The sequence below is a fragment of the Engystomops pustulosus genome, chromosome 1 (genome assembly GCF_040894005.1).
Source record: "Engystomops pustulosus chromosome 1, aEngPut4.maternal, whole genome shotgun sequence".
Taxonomy (NCBI): domain Eukaryota; kingdom Metazoa; phylum Chordata; class Amphibia; order Anura; family Leptodactylidae; genus Engystomops; species Engystomops pustulosus.
In genome coordinates, this window is record NC_092411.1 from 112,205,985 (window position 1) to 112,226,820 (window position 20,836).

General features: G+C 40.4%; 1 long non-coding RNA gene across 2 annotated transcripts; it reads right to left on the reverse strand.

Annotated features, from left to right (window-relative positions):
- Window positions 1–1,549: 1,549 nt before the first annotated feature.
- LOC140082717 (uncharacterized) lies at window positions 1,550–20,509 on the reverse strand. 2 transcript variants are annotated; one of them, XR_011849931.1, is made up of 3 exons: window positions 20,368–20,509; window positions 17,531–17,674; window positions 1,550–1,669 (listed from the first exon to the last, which is right to left on the reverse strand). It is a non-coding gene; the product is annotated as an uncharacterized lncRNA (long non-coding RNA). The 2 variants fall into 2 exon arrangements; XR_011849930.1 differs by lacking the exon at window positions 1,550–1,669 and adding an exon at window positions 15,619–15,680.
- Window positions 20,510–20,836: the final 327 nt, after the last annotated feature.

The window sequence follows — 20,836 nt, forward strand, 5'->3', positions numbered from 1 at the left end:
GTATTTCTGACGGCCCACGCTGTCTCCCTTCAGTGACATGCCTCAGTTTGTGTATAGGGGCAGGGCACATCCATCCGGCCACTGCTGTGCAGCGGACACAACATTAGAACCTGGCAACTGGATGCTGCCAGATTGAATCATCTTGCTCTGTAAAAAGCACAGAGGCACAGCACTGAGGTCTGCCTGAGTTTACCTTCTTCTTCCTGGTGCATGTAAGTGCTGATCTTGCAACACAATTTCGAAAGTTAAATTCCGCGGTTTGTCTGAATCAGTCGGGTTGCCCGACGGCTACGCCTTCGATTTGTGTTGCATGCAAGCCAGCGCCAGGGGTTAAGGTTGTTGCCCTACTGGAACACGATTTTGTCCTTTATACAAAATAAGGGTCCATGCACACTCATGTATGGGGGACATATATACGGCCACAAATTTACGGCCTTATATACGTCCCCCATATGGCTCCCGGGCTCGGTATGGTGAGCACAACATGCTGTGGCCACAATAAAAATAGAGCATGTTCTATCTTTGGCTGTAAGAATGGCCGTGCAGCTCTATTCTCTATGGAGAGAGGAGGGGTGAATGCTTGCAGTATATGCATTTATACCTCAACTTTGAGACCAACATTGACTTTGATCAAGAATCTAATGACTTTGGCTGTAAAAGAACCTGCCAAGACAGGAAAGAAGCCTTGAGCCTTGATCTTCCCACAACCACTGTCCCTGTCTGCTTGCTGGCATTGTATTAATATACAGGTTTTCCCTTACCCGAATAAGTAGGCAAAGTCGGCAATGTAGGCAAGCTGGGTCACACCAAGTTGTGATGAGTTACAAAACCAATTAGCAGAAGGATAGTCAAGGTTCAAGCAAAATGTCAGTATTACAGCAAAAACAATGTAGAGTATACACATCTCAAGGAGTCAGGAAGACAAGTCTTAACAAGAACCATTATTTATGGAGGGTGCTTGTTATGCACTCTCCTAGTGCTGTGTGCACACAAACACTCCCATTTGAGAGAGGTTGTTGACCTGTGAATCAACCAGCCCTCTGCAGAACATTACACATAGGTGTGATAATCAGCCTGACAAACTCAGTCTTCTCAGCTAGTTCCTCGAGAAATTCTGACACAGCCCCATATCAGCAGATTTACTCCACCATACTTGAGAGCTCCATCAATTTCTTTATCTCTTAGCCCCATTTTCCCTTGATTCAGATTCCAGACCCATTTGCACCTATCAGAATCCAGTCTATAGACTTTTGTCTCATCATATACCATCACCCATTTCCAATCCTCTATTGTCCACTTATCATACTTTATTGCAATCTTGAGCCAACATTTCCTTAAATGATAATAAAATTGAGGCGTCTTTACCTTTTTTTCAGGCTACCATTCCAGACTTAATTAATGCACAGTGCTTGCATGGACGTCAGTGATGTCACCATTATGGAGCATAAATATTACTTCACCTGACATTTTTATTACACCCAACTTAATAGACTTTGTCATTAACCAACTTTTGCCTGGTTTTGGAATTGATGGACTTCATTTTGAATTCTTCCAACTGTCTTGTCAGTCACATGATGCAGTTTGGCAAATTTTTTGGCCAAAAGACAACTATCGGAGAGCTGGATGATACTGCTTCTCTTAATCTCATGGCGCATCCAGTGACCTTTTGCTGGGGAATCAACATAATACCATGCTGAGCTATTAAGTAATGTGAGAACAAGTTGTAATTTATATAATACTAGAAAAATAACGTTGTTCCACCACCACACCACCAGAAGCAAAATAGTAACAATGCAGTTTCAAAAGTACAGGTTCAGGCTGGTAATACTTGCTATTGGTGCTGCCACCGATCGCAGGAAGTAACAATACTCAGTAAAATGGTGAGCACGGTTTTTACCGGTGGTGTGAGCTTTCAGGTTCGGTAACTGAACCTGAACAGAATTTGTTGTTCCATTTCTTCAAATTTAGATATGCTTCAAATGTCAGCAAGTATATAAATGTACTCATTACTCTGTTAGTGTTTAAAGGAAACCTACCACTTGTAGTGGCAGGTTTCTGATGGAAATACCGGGCACCAGCTCAAGGTGAGCTGGTGCCGGAGCTTATTTTCGTTAGTGTTTTAAACCGCGGTATCGCGGTTTAAAACACTTTTTAAACTTTATAGCCGGCGCAGGCAGGTACGCGCTCGGCGCTTACCATGCGCACGGCTACATAGGAAGTGAATGAGAGCCGCGCGCATGGTAAGTGCCGAGCGCGTACCTGCCTGCGCCGGCTATAAAGTTTAAAAAGTGTTTTAAACCGCGATACCGCGGTTTAAAACACTAACGAAAATAAGCTCCGGCACCAGCTCACCTTGAGCTGGTGCCCGGTATTTCCATCAGAAACCTGCCACTACAAGTAGTAGGTTTCCTTTAAAGGTCCAGGTTTTGTGCTTTTAAAATTGAACACAAGAATATTACATAATGAGATATTAAATATGATACCATGTACAAGTTTTCCAATAAATAACAATCTTTCAAAGCTCTTTCGATGCTCTTTCTGTTACCAGGTAGATAGTTTCTATGGTTATCAGGGCAAGTTAGCATTTGCAGCCTGTGTAATTGACATTTAACTTTTTGGAAGACTGTTGTGTTTTTGAAAATATCACTTTTAATGAATACATGTAAAAAATATATAAATATATGGGGGGCATCCATATGTCACCCTACCACACAAAATTTCTACGTACAGATTCAACAACACACCAAAGGGAGACACAGTAAGCTACATCAAAGTCCTATGCATTCTCCACTGAAATAGGTATAAAATGTTAAATTTTACCATTCTTCATGGAGCAGGTGTGGGTATAGAGTCACAAAGAGGGAGAAGATCAGACCTGTTGCCAGGTCAGGGGTAAGATTCCAGCACTGCCCCAAGTAAGTCCTGTGGCTGCCCTCTTCCTTAATCCCCAATAATTAACCTAACAAGGGCAGTCCTGTTGTGTTTCAAGGGCCCCTTGCAATAGACCTTTCATCAGAGGAAATCAAAAAGTACACAGTGAGTACCAGCCAGGTCGCTGCCAGGTCGTCCAAACCACCAACACAGTGTTGTGAGATAAAATTCTACCCCCTTGCCCACTCAATTTGCCCCCTGGTAATGCATCCAAAGGGGAAGGCAAAGGAGGGGAGGAGAATACTCACATGGAAACAACTAATGTCCACACTTCTCCATTTGTATTACTAGCGTGGCGGTTACACAGGATAGTGGGTGCCATCTACCTAATGTGTGTGGGTTATTCAATCATGGAAGGAGCACGCCCAGCACTCTATGTGTGAAAAACCATTGGCGAGGCAGAAGTGACATTACGTAAAGTGCGCCACCCCCATTTTAGTCAGATAATGGGTCATCAGTGACGCCATTGTGGAGGATTGGTCAGGACTGGTATCTGAGTCATCACGCTTGGTGGCATTGCCTGAAAATTAAGCAAACGTTACAGTGGTGAATACTGTTGCATACAAAGCATTAAAAGACATAAAAATAGACGTGACAATAAACCTTATAAAGCCATGTAAATGGGGAACTAGTATTCCATCATCTTGATAGTGCTGCTTTTAAATTTTCTTTCTTTCTATCCATCATTATACAAGAACTCTTGGAGCTACAAACAAAATCGAGACTTTTCTTGAAGCTTAAGGCCTAATTTTACCCTTTTCTGAAGGGTTTAAAAAAATTGTGTAAAAGTATATGGCAGAAATATGTTAAATTAATTACCTTTTTATTGACAGATATATTTACATACTTTTATAATTTATGATTTAATTTATTCCAGTATTTTTTACTGGCTGCATGGATAATACACTGAAAGATAAGGTGAGAGTAAAAAGAGTTCAACTCAATACTGAGTTGTATTTACACAGACAAACATACATCTGCCCACAACTAAGTCTAATGTGAGTACATTTGGGACAGTCTGGTGGACAGTTCAGTCCAAATCTAGAATGGTCTGCACTGGCCTTCACACTATTATCAGCTGTCTGACTTAATCATTGCTTGCTGACTAGTTCCACATTCTAGCACTAAGATTCCTGCCTTCCTATGTCCAAACTGATACACAAGTTAATTACTGAACCCTTTTCAAAACTTTCTGTTTATCATCAAGGGTAAAATTTACACAATGCAGCCTGATGGTGTTACACACATGGGCTACCGCTTTGATATCAGCGGTGAACCAGAGTACTGAGAGCACTGAGATTATAAAGCCTGGAAGTTCCTCCCCTCAGGTTGGTGTGTGATCAAACGGGCAATCTGATGGTATCATGGGCGGATACCCATTAACCCATCACCTCCTATCTAACCGCTGTTGCTGAATGCTAGGTACAGCCTGTTGTACACACATGCCCCATGTAAACCTCATATCCACTCACTACCTGCTCAGAATTTTAATAACACAGGATGCGAGTGATCTCCATGGTAGTAGGCAGGTATCACCACCACCTATTGAGGAACATTGAGTGGATCTGGCTATGTAGGAGGGCGGTACAGGGTAGAACTATAAGGGGGACACATCAGGCCTAGGACCAGGTCATTGGAATTCTACCACAACACACCCCTAGCATGCCCCCAGTAATCCCACACACAAAAGAGGAGGGCGGACCTATACACCCATCCTCCCGCCCCCTAGATGTTCAAGGCGCTTCATCCATGGGAGAAAGGAGGAACAGAAGGGAGAAGGGTAGAACTGTAAAAGCAGTTCAAGGTGGAAATCGGAAATCCCCCATAGCCAGGATAACATCAGAGAGTATCACATTGAAGAGTCTAGGCATTTTTATCAGTTTTTCAAAATCTGCGTCTTGGATCCCTAATGAGCAGATTATAGGAAAATATCAGGTAAACAGGTGGTTGGTCTTCTCTGAAGAGATGATCTGGTTGACATCATCGGTGCCAGTATGGCTTAGGTTTATTGATGATGTCCTAAACCAGTAGACCACTACAGAATCAGCATTTGCAGATTTTCTGTTTGTCTTGAGTATGGATCATTTGGGCCTTAAATTCACTACTGAAATCAATTGGACAGAGATTAATTTTTGGATATAAAAATTTGTAAGAGAGATATGAGTCACCTTGAAAGAACAGTCCATAGAAAGAACACAGCTACTAACTCCCTTCTTCAGTGGGACAGTTGTCATCTAGTCCCATTGAAGAAAGGCATTCTCAGGGAACAAATCCTCCGCTTAAGACGAAATTGTACAAAATTGGAGGGCTACAGATTTCAAGCAAAGGAGATGAGAAAAATGTTCCTAGAAAGATGTTTTCCAAGAGGGGTGGTTTCATTGCAGAAAAAAAAGCGCGAGAGAGACCGATAGAGATACACTATTGGTACTCAAACAAAAGTCACGCGAAGAGAATCTTATTCAACTGATGCTCTTCTATCAAAGTAATTGAAGGTCCTGAGGGGAGATTTGGATATTAGGGAAGGTCATCAGTGAAATTTAAGCTACGGGATATATTAGTACTAGAGATGGGCAAATTGAGGTAGATGTAATAAGCAGGTTGGAAGAGCTTTGTAGTTGGAAAAATAGAATACATGATAAATTCATGAACCTATGGCTACCCTGGTGGTTTAGAGACAAACCCCAGCCCCGAGGAAAGAATAAACCAATATTCTCAATACATGCAAGCATTTATAGTATACATCATTGAGAAGGGCAATGTTATTGAATCGTTTCTGAAATGTTTGCTACTTATTAGCTTATTATTACCTTATTAGCTCAGGATGTTGTTCTTTAATGCTTTAAAATAAGCTCAGGTAGTTGGCCATGGGGTGTTTATCTTGATGTCGAACGACACATTCCTTCCCCCCATAACCGTTTAGTAAAGCAAAACCTTTTTGCAGCAATCACCTTCTTTCTGCAAATCCTTGGACCAATTTATTTCAGAAGAAAAGTTCAACCATGGTATTCCCATGATTTTATAAGTTGTATAGTACTGGTCACTATATTGTATAAACTTTATGTTGTCATGGGCTATATGTCTGTAGTTGATGATATATACCACAAACTAAATAATTAATTTTAATTTGATTTAATATAACCAAATGTGAATAGTTCTACCAACCATAGTGAATGAATGGGTTTGCATTTTTAGTTTTACAAGTCTGATCAGCTGTGTATTCAGTTATGCACTGTGAGATGAAAAAGCAAACACCCATAAAATGAGCAAATGCTAAAACACAAAGACAATATTGAATGTTTAATTTATTTAACATCTGGCAAACTATTGCATTACACTTGGAAATGGTCAGTTATTGACATTGACATTTAATTCACTGTATTATTAATATCTGAGATGAAATTAATGTATGATATACTAGGTGATATTTGTCCAAAACAAAGATGTTCCATGTCTGGTACAAGATTTTTTGAACATAAAATGAACAACATTCTCATGTGATAAATATAAATGATTAATAAACAATATACTGTGAGGGTATATTTACCCATGGAATATGTGCTGCCTTACATTCAGTTCCGTATTTCATAGCGTGGTAACTTCTGCAGCATGGATATGCAAATGTAGATGAATAGGACCTTGGAAGACATTTCTATTATAAATTTACCATTTGTGAATATACCATGTATTAGCCCTTTCATGCACCTAGACCTCAACTGCATTGTATAGTGTATTTTACAAAGGACATGTTGGGTAAAAGATAATGTTTTTTTTAGTATGTGTCCAAACTGGATAATTCAGTACAGGGTTTAAGGAATGTGAATACCCTGGAGTATGGTCCCTAATAAAGCTACAAAGCCAAAACCAGGTTGCACATGAGCTCCAGGATTGCTTTACTGAAATGCTATAGAACAACTTAAATTATTGTAAATTTTAAAGCATAAAGTAAGATATGTTGTTTTTACATAGATCCAGTATAATTTGTCTATTTTCTTCATTGGCATGGTGGTCTTCTAACTCTGACTGTGGAGTGGAGAGGTCGTAAAAAAAACTGCTATGAAGGATTATGCTATTGGAAGAAGACAATGGAAGCTGTAATATAGGAGACTATTTCAACAATAATTTAAGGGGAAGCTTTTATTTTATTAAATTTAAAACAAAGTCTTTCTAGCGTTTTTCAATTCTCATTTAGAAGTCTTTTGTTAAAGGAACATGAACATTTAATCAAAAAACAGCACAAAAATACCAAAAGCTCTATATGTACAGTTGTTGACAATAGTGATAGAAGATTAATGAAAAGTACATCTGTGTCTAATAATTGGTGTACAACATAACTGTAGGATTTGGTTGCTCAGGATGATGTGGGTGACCTGGTAGATCACAGATTGACCTCTTAATGACACTTGATTACTTGTCATTAAAGAAGCACTCTAGCATACAAAGTATCTGATTACAATCTACATGATACCAGTCGATAGGGTGATAGGAATTCATTTTCCTGCAGTGGGGCCCTTTCTGCTCTGATGTAAGACACCAGCTTGACTTCTTTCTATTTTCTATTTCTGTAGCTCCTTGCTGTCTGTTATTTTTCCCATGATCTCTTACCACTGCATCACATGGGCAGTTAGAGATTCTACCATCTCTGCCTGCCAAGAGAGCATTGAAATTTTTTATATCTCCATAAAGATTTTATGAAATTAGGTCATCAAGCAAATTTGATGCTTGGTTGACCCCAATGAGACAGCATAAATGCATGAGGATTCATTAGAGGTCACCTATGTGATCACAAGATATCATTCCATTTGGAATTAGTTTTTCTGCTTTCCAAAAGATTGAACAGATTATTAGGTATACAACAAGTCATCATAAAGCTCTGGCATTGTGGTCTCTGGTAGTAAACTACAGAGGGTAAAAAAGAGGTTTCTGGTCATTTGTCACTATTGTCTGTTTCACTGAATTGGCCTTTTCTGACAATGGCTTGACAGAACATTTTCTGTGCCATTCTATAGTTGTTTTGCTACCATATAGTCTTAGCCAACCAAAGAAAAGACTGGCCTCCATTAATGGTAAAGATTCTAGAATGGCAGAGATGTGGTGTTCAGCAAAAAGGCGTCTTGACATTGCCTCTTTATATGCTTTATCATTGTCAAATCATATGTAGTTTCTGACAGTTACTAGTCCTCTTGAGGTTTTATACTGTCTTTTTTGGATACCAATACCATGTTGGAGTATGTAATGGAGAATCTGATCTCCTCATTGCTAAATCCCAGGGTGACTATTTGCTTCTCATTCTTCTGGATCTATCGGCAGAGTTCGATACTGTGGACCACCAGCTTCTCCTCAGGATGCTTTGCTCCATTGGCCTTAAGGACACTGTACCCTTTTGGTTTTCTTCCTATCTCCCTGATCGCACTTTCAGTGTCTCCTTTTCTAGATCTTTCTCTTCTCATCTTCCCAATGACGGATCTTCATATAGGCCGGGCCCTAACTGAAGATCCGCCATCAGTCTTAAAAAAAAAAAAAAAAAACATGCTCATTGCTCACCTTCCAGCTTCTTCTCCTCAGCCCCGCAGCTTTGTCTTCTGCCAGGGCGCATCACTTTGATACAACTGTGTTCCTGGGGCATAGGGGGCATCTGGGGCGGACATTTCAGTAAAGGGGAACCCTGCTGATGGACATTTCAGTAAATGGGGACTTTACCGTGGACATTTCAGTTAAGCCTGTCTCATCGGTTGACATTTCAGTAAAGGAGCGCTCTGTTGAAGGACATTTCATTAATGAGTAGTGGCTGCATTTCCTACCCTTGGGGTTGTCAACCAATCAATAACTTTTCTCTGTTTTTTTTCTTTTGCTTTCTTTAGGAGCCACAAGTTATATGTGAGTATTTAGAGTATGAGGGGGAGTTCAGCTGCAGGATGCACAAGGCAGCCAGGGGTAGCATCTCCGACACTGCCTGGAAGATATGGTCTGGACGGCAGTCGAGGTGGAGGGTTTCATGTAGTCTGGGAATGTTCAGCTTTTCTGAATAGATGGGTTATAAGAGCACTATTGTAGTTCATCATAAAATTACTTTTATAAACAGTTCAAGATTAAGGATATAGAGTAGTACTTAAGTACTAACATCCGGACACATGTTGATTTGGATGCTGGTGGGGGGCCCTAGTCATGTGAACAGCTCGGGGCACAAGGGACACTTAATCCACCACTGCATCTTCCTTTCAGCGTCGGGGTTCCTCAGGGCTCAGTCCTAAGTCCTCTTCTCTTTTCCCTCTATACTGCCCCTATTGGACAAACCACCAGCAGATTTGGTTTCCAGTATCACCTCTGTTCTGATGATTTCAAGCTATATACTTATGCACGTAACATCACCCCTGCCTTAATCCAGAACACTAGTGAATATCTCTCTGCTGTCTCTAACATCACGTCCTCTCTCTTCTTGAAACCTAATCTTTCTAAGACTGAACTTCTTGTCTTTCCACCATCTACTAACTGACCCAACCCTGACCTCTCCATCTGTGGGATCACTAAAAGACTATAGAGGCAGTAGGCCCGCTGTCTTGGGGTTGTGCTGGACTCCAACCTCTCCTTTTCACCGTATATTCAATCTCTTGCTCGCTCTTGCTGAATGCATCTCAGAAACATCTCAAGAATCCGACCATTTCTGACAATTAAAACTTCTTAAATACTAATTATTGCGCCAATTCACTCTCAATTGGACTACTGTAACTCCCTACTTATTGCTCTTCCACTCACTAAACTCTCTCCTCTACAATCTATTCTTAATGCAGCAGCCATGCTCGTCTTTCAGACCAAATGCTACACAGATGCCTCCTCTCTGTGCCAGTCACTGCATTGGCTGCCTGTCACCTTCCGTATTCACTTTAAAATAATAACCCTCATCCACAAAGCTCTGCATAATGCTGCACCTCACTATCTCTCTTCTCTCATCTCAGTCGATTGCCCAACCGTTCTCTTTGATCTGCCAGGAATTTTAGATTAATCTGTACCTTAATTTGAACCTCTCGTGAACGTCTCCAGGACTTCTCCAGAGTCGCACTAATTCTCTGGAATTACCTTCACCAGACTATCAGACCCACCCTCCAAAGTTTCAAACGTGCTCTTAAAACCCATCTCTTTAGGCAAGCCTTTCACACTTGCTAACTGCATGAAATGTCAACTCTCCCTTTACTAATCTATCCTATGTCATATCTCCCATCTGTTATTTGGCAAACACCAGATATAAACCAAGCTCCAGGCTTCTCTGCAATCACTTTCACCTTGGACCTTGTAAATAAGATGGTGGCTAATGCCTGGGTCAAGCAGCAGAATTTTTATTTATTAAATCATTTCTAAAATTATTTTATACTGTTCCCTTATGAAGAATGGCTGGACCATTATACAAGCTCTTATACCTCTCGTGTCACACCCTTCATCCTCACAGTCTGTAAGATCTTGCGAGCAGGGCCCTCATTTCTATTGTTCCATATGAATGTTTGTACTCAGTAATGTAATATTACATTTGCATATGTCCCCTATGATTTGTAAAGCGCTATGGAATTTGATGAATTGTATTTAATAAAGATTATTATTATTATTATCACGGTTGGACTGGGGTGGCTGGGGCCCACCAGAGAAATTGATTCTGGGGGCCCACCATACCGCTACCTAGAAATATTAGTTATTTCACAGGAGTTCACAGCAGCTGCATTGTGCTTAGCCCTAACTTACCAATAATAACTAACTATAACCCTTCACCTTCTCCGTATGTTCTCTGCAGTACATAAGAAGACAAGGCAATGACATTATAGAAATAGTCTAGACAGTTAGTCAGTAATTACAGTTATCAGACTCAGAAGTGGGATTCAGTACCTCACATGTCACACGTCTTCTCCTTTTTCTTATTACTGGAGAATTTTTCACCAGATACCTTCATCTCTGTGAGACACATCTCCACACTGTGCAACTAAAAATATCACCGTCACTACAGCATAATGTCATCCGGATAACAATGTCCCATTCTGTGCTCCTAAATAATATTTACCACTCAGAACACAACTGACCACACTGTGCCCCCCACCAATATCAAATATACCCCCATAACAAAAACCATACTGTGCCCTCTCCATAAACCAAATATTACATTGCGACTCCTCAGTATATTACAATACACACCCCTGAGTAAATAATATGGTACACCTAATTAATTAAATTGGACATCATTCTCTTTATTTTCATAATATATAATTTCCAATTAATCATTTCAGTCTTACAGTGCTCCTACTTGTTAATGTTTTATATAATGCTCTCCTTAATTATTCTTATATTTACTGCTCTTCTTATCAAATATTTTTTTTTATAAAAGTCCTAATAAATAATCCATTCATGAATATATGGGCACAGCACAGTACTACTACTCCTATCCTGTATATACGTGCACAGCATAGTACTACTACCCCTATCCTGTAAATTTGGGCACAGCACAGTACTCCTCCTCCTATTCTGTATATATGGGCACAGTACTACTACTCCTATCCTGTATATATGAGCTCAGCACAGCACTACAACTCATATCCTGTATATATGGGCACAGCACAGAACTACTACTCCTATCCTGTATATATGGCAAAGCACAGTACTACTACTCCTATTCTGTATATATGGGCACATCACAGTACTACTACTCCTATCCTGTATATATGGGAACAGTACTACTTATCCTATCATGTATATATGGACACAGCACAGTACTACTACTCCTATCCTGTATATATGGGCACAGTACTACTTCTCCTATCCTGTATATATGGGCACAGTACTACTACTCCTATCCTGTATATATGAGCTCAGCACAGTACTACAACTCATATCCTGTATATATGGGCACAGCACAGTACTACTTCTCCTATCCTGTATATATTGACACAGCACAGTACTACTACTCCTATCCTGTATATATTGACACAGCACAGTACTACTACTCCTATCCTGTATATATTGACACAGCACAGTACTACTACTCTAGTTGCCATTAATTATATATTCCTGCAACTGGTCCCATTATTATATTTTCTCTTCTAGTGGCCCCTTTAACCCCTTAGCGCTCTGCGCCGTAGCTGTACTGCGCTGAGTCCCGCGAATAGCGCTCAGCGCAGTACAGCTACTGCGCAGAGACGATGCCGGTTCAGCGCTGTATAGCAGCCGAACCGGCATCGTTAGCCGCGGGATTTCAACGGTAATCTACCGTTGACATCCCCGGCTAACACCCGCGGTCGGAGTGGGCTCCGATCGCGGGTGTTTAACCCGTTAAATGCCGCGGTCAACGCGACCGCGGCATTTAACCTGCCTTCTGGGGGTCTTTACATCACAATCGGCCCCCCCGCACCGTTTTCGGGGGGGCCGATTGCTGTTTTGGCACCTCTGGGGTCCGATCGGGACCCCAGAGAAGCCTGGAGGCTTTACCTTTAAGATGGCGTCTGTGACGTCATCTTAAAGGCAAAGTGTCAGCCTATGCATCTGCATAGGCTGGCACTGATAATACCCTGCAATACATTAGTATTGCAGAGTATTATCAAGAACAAGCAATCAGATGATTGCTTGTTCATATCCCATGGTGGATCATGTAAAAAAATGTAAAAAAAATGTTTTTCAATAAAAAATTACTTTATAAAACACTAAAAATGCCCATAAGCCCCAAAACATATAAAGAGACATATAACACTCAAAAAAGTCTAAATCATAACACAAACCCCACATATATAGTATCACCGCGTCCGTAACAATCCATAGAATAAAACTAAATAACTATTGAACCCATATGATGAACGCCGTAAAAAAAAAAAGTTAAAAACCCGCCAAAAATTATGATTTTTACCTATTATATCCCACTAAAAATGCAATAAAAAGTGATCAACAAAACATATGTACTCCAGAATGATATTGTTGCAAAGAAAAACATGTCCCGCAAAAAACAAGCCATCAACCAGCTCTGTAGCCAAAAACGTAACAATGTTATGCCACTTGGAAGACGGCGATGCAAAAATGATAGATTTTTCCCCACATTAGGGTTTTATTTGGCAAATTTAGTAAAACATAAGAAAAAATATTCATGTCTGGTATCCCCGTAATCGTATCGACTCATAGAATAAAGATAACAGGATTATTAGGCTATACGGTGAACACAAAAAAAAAAAAAAGTAAAAAATCCAGTACAGAATTGATGCTTTTCTACTCATGACCTCAAAAAAAGTTCCAAAATTTTCAACAATAGGTGATACCAACCCCAAAATGGTAACACTGGAAAAAGCATCTTGTCCCGCAAAAAAAATGCCGTCACATGGCCCAAATAACGGAAAAGCGAAAATGTTATAGCCTTCAAAAGGGGGCAACAAGGAAACTAAAATCCTGGCAGCTGCAGGGTGCTCCTTCCCTTCTGCGCCTTGCTGTGCCCCCATAACACAAGTAATGTCCACATGTGGGGGGTCGCTGCACTCAGGAGAAATTGTAGAACAAATTTTATGGTGAGTTTTCTCTTTTTATCTTTTGGAAATGTGTAAATTTTAGGGCTAGATGAACGTATAACCGACAAAATTTGACCATTCTAAATTTCACCGCCATTTTGATTCAATTACTATGAAGATCTCAAGGGGTTAACAATCTTTGTAAATGCTGTTTCTGATAGTTTGAGGGGTGCAGATTTGAAAATGGGTTGGTTATATAGGTGGTTTTGTTGCTAAATATGTAAAATTTGATTTCAAACAGTATTTATCCCCAAAATAGTCAATTCCGAAAATACGGAAAAGCGCTATTCGATTTGTAGGCCGCGTGACGTCAAAATAAATGATCCAAACATTTCAAAAATTATGAAAATGTAAAGTAGACAAATGGGAAATGTTATTCTGCAAGTTATTTAGGTGGTAAATCTATCTGCCTGAAAACGCGGTGATTTTGAATTTCGAAAATGGCAAATTTTTCTAAAAATTCATCACTTTTTTCTTTTTTTTGTAAATAAACGCAAAACGTATCAGCCAAAATTTACCACTAAAATGAAGTACAACATGTGGGGAAAAAACAATATCAGAATCGCTTTGATAAGTAACAGTGTTCAAAAGTTATAACCATATAAAGAGACGCAGGTCAAATTTCAAAAAAAAGTTGCGAGCCTTAACCTGCAAACAGGCTGCGTCCTTAAGGGGTTAATATTAATTCCTGCAATGGGAGTCCCTTATTATATGTAGCCCCTTACTACTGTGGCCCCCTATAATATTATTATATTTAGACTAGTAGATAAAAAATAATAAAATTCACTTACCTGTCGCAGCGCTCCCGCGCCCTCTGCTTCTCTTCTCCCCGCCATAGTGGAACTCACAATGTAATGCCATTGCCGAGTGTTCGGGTGACGCAGCCATTTTTTTCCCGGCACGTGTCGCACTGTGACCCCTGATGCGCGACAGCGTGATGATGTACTCACGCTGCCGCACATCAGGGGTCACATTGCAACGCATGCCTGGTAAAAAATGGCCGCGTCACCTGAACACTCGGCAATGGCATTACAACAGAGATGGTACTCGAGTGGCCACTTATGGCCACATCGAGTACCAGAGCTGTCACTCACTGGCAGGGGCCTCGGATGGATGCCCCTGCCTGAGCGGAGATATCGGGGGCTCACTGTGGACCCATGCGACCTTGCTAGCAGAGCCCTCAGGTCAGGATGGAGGCCCCTGCCGTAGCGGAGGTAACGGGGGCCCACCAGAGGATGTCCTTGGATACAACCACCCCTGCTCTCTGACAGTGGCCATGCATGTGCGATTGAGCGTTGCCTAACCATCTGGATTCAGCTTTCATTACCAAAGGACGGCTTTGGGACATACAGTAACTTCCGACCATTTCAAATGCAAATACTATTTGCTTTTTGTGCATCAATTACAGCAGCAGTGGTCATATCCAAGGTCAACAGTCTTTTTTTCTGACAACACTGCTACATTTATGGGAAATTTTTTAATTTTTTTTTAATAACATCCAATTAATGAAATATATGTATGTAGCAGATGTATTAAACTAAATGTGAATGTCCAGCTAAGTATTATATTTCTTGTCAGTTTTAATTAAACATGCTAATAGGGAATAGTAATGATCATATGAAATATGTGCTATGTTTGCTGTAAGCATATGTGGCCGTGGCTAAGTGAGTAAACAGCACTCCAAGTTATATTTGCCATTTGTTTTGCCCTATGAGATTTTAGTTGTGTGTAAAGAAATAGATCATGTTGTAATACAATATTATTAAAGTTGTGTGCAGTTTAGTAAACAATATTGAACAACTTCCTATAATCTGTCAAAACCTCTACAAATATATCTATTAACTTTACATATTGTTAACACCTATAAATGCTGTTCACCATCCCCATACTACCTATGTGGATAAAAATGTAATCCCTTTTAGTTACTGCCTAATTTGTAAAGTCCAAGACAGACAATCAGCTCTATGTTGCTTACTTTATTGATTCGGTGAGGCTCAGAGAGAAGGGAAGGTTTGGGTAAAATGTATAATACATGTAGAATGCTATATGCAGACAAGTCCTTTATTTGAATGTGACAAGCGTAATACAAGGTGTTTCATCACAAGTATGAGGAACGTGAGGGCTAAACTAATTAACTAACCAGCGTTGATCTATGGCTCAGCACCTTGCATTCCTGGTGATTTATCCTATTTCACATTCATTGCCATATCCCTCTAGGGAAATAAAGATTGCTGCCTATTAAAGAAGGGGACAGAAAAAGGCACCTTCACTGGCGACAGCCTGAACAAGAAAATAATACTGTAATCATTCCCTCCAATCATCTGAAAAGGATTAAATCTTCTGCTTCTAAAGTAATGTTCCAATTGAGCCTTGGGGAAGAATAATTCATGATTAGGGGGAAGGCTGGTCTAGCAAATGTGAACATTATGTCCATTACTTAAACACACTTCCTGGGATGACTGCTAATGTACCCACGGGACCTTGCAGCAGCAGTAACTGATAGGAGCAATGAAATAGGCCGACAAGGACAAGAAGTATTATCATCTACATTCAACAGCACTACATAGACCTTGCTATTGCTAAATCACTGCCTTTGGTAAATAGCCGGGATAAGTCATTTTAATAGGAGAATTCCTCTTTTCTTTATGTGTATTAAACAACAGACTGTTACACGCTGTGGTAGTGTATTGATTCCGTGGAGAGGCAGTGTGCATACCAATTATGTAATTTATGCAGTTTTTAGGTACTGGCTATATTTGTTATGCATAGTCTATTAAAAATTCAATAGTTCCGTCCAGGCCTTGCAGTAAACTAGGAAGCTATGCCATGCATTGAGGTAATGTATATTACATCATTCATTCATTTACTGTCTAATTTAAAAAGATAGAACATAACACAAAAATGCTATAAAACACTTTTATGACTTGCATTATTTTTTAACATGGATGAAATGCTGCAGAAAACCCTGTATAAACCTGACAGCCAACTAACATTAGGGTCATCTGGAACTTTAAAATAGAAAGTCAACCCTAGGGTAAACCACGGTATATTAGATACTATAATCTAGATAAATGAGATTTTGGCCACAGAGCCTAGACACAGGACTCTACTTATAGTATTATAGCTCACTTTAATGTACTGCTACCTAAAGGGATGTGGCTGTTGAATAATCAACAAAGAGAGAGTGCAGTGACAACTTTAGGCTTCTCCCTCTCTCTGTGTGTGAAATTGGGTCTCAAACCGAGCTGTTTGGGGCCTGGTTTCTGAAGCACATAGGAGGGAGGTTGAGTGCTTCTCACCCCTCCCCTCTCCATAGAAATTTGTACGACCATGCTACACATACAGATAGGACCTGCCCTATCTCTTGCAGCATGGCTGCACGGCACAGACACGATGTGCTCACTGCAGCATGCCCATGCTTACTAGCGCACATCAGCCATTTGCAGATGTGTGAATGAAGCCTTATACAGTTAAGTTAAGAGGAAACCAAGAACCTAAAACTCCTAAAAATAGATGATCAATTTAAAATGTTCAACACCATGTTATATAGTCTTTGGGTGCTTATTTATTTCCAAAAAAAATCATCAAAATAAACCAAGAAAACCACAATGTATAAAACCACTGTTACTGCTGTTTTTCCTTATTTCCCATGTTCAAACAATAATAAGATTCAAGCAATAAATAAAATTTTTACCAAAATGCTACAATAAAAAGAAAAGTATCATACACCCAACAAAATACAATCCTTGGATTGGTATCCGAAAAATTGAGGTATTAAATAAAATGTGCGGGTCTCAGAGTATAGCAAAAGCAAAAATTGTTTTTTAAATTTGGAAATTTCCACACAAGATGTTTTTTTGTTGTTGTTGAGATTAATGCCATCACAGTAAATAATAAAAAAGCTGAAAACATGTTTTCAATTAACAATGTACTTAAACATAAAACGACTGTATACAGTAGTTTAGGTATGTAAAGAGATGCTTGCTCTATTGGGCATGAAGATGGATTTTTTTAATCTAATATTTTATCCTATTAGTGGGTTAAACAGAAACCAAATCCTGCATATCACATTCTTTTTGAATTACCTCCAGGGCCAGCTGCATTATTTAACAACCTATCTCCTGTTTGATTCATTTTCCACTTCCCTTTGGGGATATCTCTTTATTGTTGTGGCTTTGCATTGTAGTGCTACAGGCTAACAGATCGATTCACCCTTTGCATCTTATTGCCTGTCAATAAGAAAACTGGTAATTAGTGTGCAGTACTGCTTAAGAGCTACCAAAAATCACTTATTGATCCAGTCATTGCATTATCCAAAGAATGATTAACTTGTTAATAAAAATTGATTGGATAGATTTCATTTTCTGGTATCATGGATTTTATTTTATGACATTGTTATCCTGGTTAATGGTATAAATTCATTCTCATGTTGATTAATATACATTAATAAATTAACCCTAATTAAAACTATAAATGGTTAAACATTTAGTAGTAGCCGTAATAATGATAATAATAATTACATTGTTATGAGTAGGTTTAACCTCTTCCCTGATAAGGACATATTACATACCCCTTGCCAAGTAGGTACTGCAGTACCCAAGGTGTATGCAGGGCAGTTGTAGGTCATTTACCTCAAAATATGCGCCCCTTCCCCCTCTCAAAATTATGTTGAAAGCTATCGCAAAGCCTCATACCGCACACACCAGATTCTGCAGAGCCTTATAATATACATCTCAAATGCTGCAGAGCCTCACAATACACACCTCAACTGCTGCAGAGTCTCATATTACAAACCTCAGCTGCTATAGAACATCACAATACACATCTCATCTTCTACATAACCAAATAATACACATCACAGCTGCTGCATAACCTCATGCAGTGAAGGCACATGCACATGCAGACACATGCATGTAGACACACATACAGACATATACACATAGACACACATGCACACGCATGCACACATGGACACATGCATACACAGACCCATGCAGACACAAGCATGGTGACAAATATGCACAAAATCACACACATTCATCGTAAATGCATGGAGACACACCTACATGCAGACACACACATGCGGGCATACATACACACATATGCATAAGACACATGTATGCACCTTACCACATTGATATGTACTTAAAGAGGACCTGTCACCCCCAAAAAAGACCCCCACCAAATATGCCCGCCATAATCCTACCCCCAGCAGCTTTCTATTTATGCCATTTATTAAAAAATTTATGTTGTGAAAGTGTGTTTTAATCGATCCGACCTCTTACCATATAAGAGGTCGGATCCTCGTATCTTGTGAGCTGCAGTCAGCCTTATGCATGAGGGGGCCAGCCGACACACCCCCTCCCCGCCCCTGTCAGCTGCCGGCTCTATGCGATGCGGCGATCCCATATTGACAGCTCCGGCCGAATGTTGTACATATTCGGCCAGTGCTGTGAGCAAGCACAGTGCGGCCGCCGCCTTCTACATAATCTGGAACCGCATCTCTCCGTGTCCGCTCTGGACACACTTGAAGCCGGTGGTGTTACACAGCAGGCAGCGCTGCGTGGCCACGTACAGCCCCCCCCCCCCCCGCCTGCTCCGTCCTCCAGCTCCGTCCTCCAGCTCCATCCCTCTGTGCAAGCTCCGGCTGCCCTGGCCGCTAAATGCTGCCACTCACAAGGATCGCCGCATCGCATAGAGCCGGCAGCTGACAGGGGCGTGGAGGGGGTGTGTCGGCCGGCCCCCTCATGTGTAAGGCCGACTGCAGCTCATAAGATGCGAGGATCCTACCTCTTATATGGTAAGAGGTCGGATCGATTAAAACACACTTTCACAACATAAATTTTTAAAGAAATGGCATAAATAGAAAGCGGCTGGGGGGAGGATTATGGCGGGCATATTTGGTGGGGGTCTTTTGGGGGGACGACAGGTCCTCTTTAATAAAAATTATATATATTTTTTACACAATTACACATATTTCTCACATATATTTGGCCACGGTGAAGCCAGTCATGCATTCTTCTCAGAAGGCAGAGGGTTACACACAGATCACTACTTCCTCTTCCTGTGTAGTCCAGACACACTCTCACACCCAGCACACTCTCCTGTTGTGCCCACTCCCCCCTCTCTTCTCACAGAACCGACTGCTGCTTGACTGCGGTCTCTCCACCAATCTGGCATCCTGCGCAGTGTAGGGAGCGCCAGATTCATGAAGAACACGCGCCACAATTCATGAATTGCAGGATTTGGCCAAATGGCCCCGGTTGTATGGCATACTCTGGTCTACAATAAGAAATACAGACAGTTTAAGACTCTATATATGCAGCTCCCACTTCCTACTAGTACTACAACTGTCTTTATAGCTGACAATTTGTTTTTGAAAAATAAAATTGGCTCTCTGCTTGAGAGAACTAAATTAGAACTAAATGAGTTTTCATGCACCCATAGAAGAACAGGAAACTCTGCATCATGGGACCCAAGAAAGCTTCTCTGATGGAAAGCAACAACAAGCAGACTACAGACAACATTTTGTTCAGACTAAAACAAGCCCTTTGTGATGATAATAATAATAATAATAATAATAATAACAACATATGTCAACAGCAGTTTTTGTCTTGTTATTTAGTGTCTGTCAGTCTTCCAGTGCCACAGGCCCTGATGGAATGGTCAAGGTCAAAGCATTAAAAATAGGATTTGTAGAAGTAAAATGAAAGGCCATCATCATTATAGACATTTTGAGGATTTTTTAAAATTAATTTTTTAGCATACATTTTTTTATTAAGGAGGTGAACCCTGCTGTTTTTTTCTCCTCAAACTCACTGTAATATGTCTGTACATCAAGTCAATACCATTGGTCAGAACATTTTTTATCTTAAATCTACATCTGAGGATCACTGTACTTTATTAAATCTCATTCATTTACCTTCTATCCAATAAACATGTGTTCTAGAGAGGGACTTGTACCAATCGGCTGAATTAGACCTTAATCTACTGTACAACCAATGTCATCATGTGCCCCTCAGACAAGGGGGAATCAGTAGTTGTTGACAGGGAACTTTACCAGAGGGAGTTGGAGTCTATGTTAAATTATAGCTTTACCTACCTTAAACTCGCCGCTCCCCGTGACATCATAGGGGGAGGTGGTGATCGGTTGCCATGACAGCCTAGGGTCTTCTGAAGACGGGAGGCTGTCTGGATTTAACCTATTAATTACAATTTGCGATTTGCGGGCCATGGAGATGCCAGGGATTGCATTCAGTTGGCAGTGTAAGCAGTATGTATATACCGGCAGTATCAGAGGTTTCAGGTAACTAAGGATGTGTTCACTGGTACGATCTCACGCTTCCTTAGTTACCAGTCAGTGGCCGCCGGACTTCCAGCCTGTGCACTAG